Source organism: Dipodomys ordii, unplaced genomic scaffold (assembly GCF_000151885.1).
Source record: "Dipodomys ordii isolate 6190 unplaced genomic scaffold, Dord_2.0 Scaffold166, whole genome shotgun sequence".
Taxonomy (NCBI): Eukaryota; Metazoa; Chordata; class Mammalia; order Rodentia; family Heteromyidae; genus Dipodomys; species Dipodomys ordii.
This window is the reverse complement of record NW_012267382.1, coordinates 617,167-617,548: the sequence shown is the minus strand read 5'-3', so window position 1 is coordinate 617,548 and position 382 is coordinate 617,167.

Below are 382 nucleotides of genomic sequence, written 5' to 3'. Positions count from 1 at the left end.
TGGGGTGGAGGGGGGACGGATGGGGTGGGGGGAGCGGGGGAGCGGAGGGCGTGGAGGGGAGGAGGCCCCAGCAGAGCAGGGGAGGTGGAGGAACTGGCTCCAAGTTCAAACTCCAGTCCACGCGCAGCCGGTGACCTTGGGGAGGGGTCAGCTTAGTCACCGCGGCACCTCGTGGAGCTGGGTGGGGCGGGCGCGGGTGGCTCGGGCCCAGCCCGGCCGGCTGGCCCGGGAGCCGCGGAGAGGGAGGCAAAGCTGGGGATCGGGAGGCCCGAGAGGCCGGGTCGGGGAGCCCGCGGGTCCAGGAGAGGCCTGGGCACTGGGCGGACCCCGGACAGGCCGTGGGAAGCCGGGTCATCCCGGCGGGAGAGGGCCTGGGCGGCCG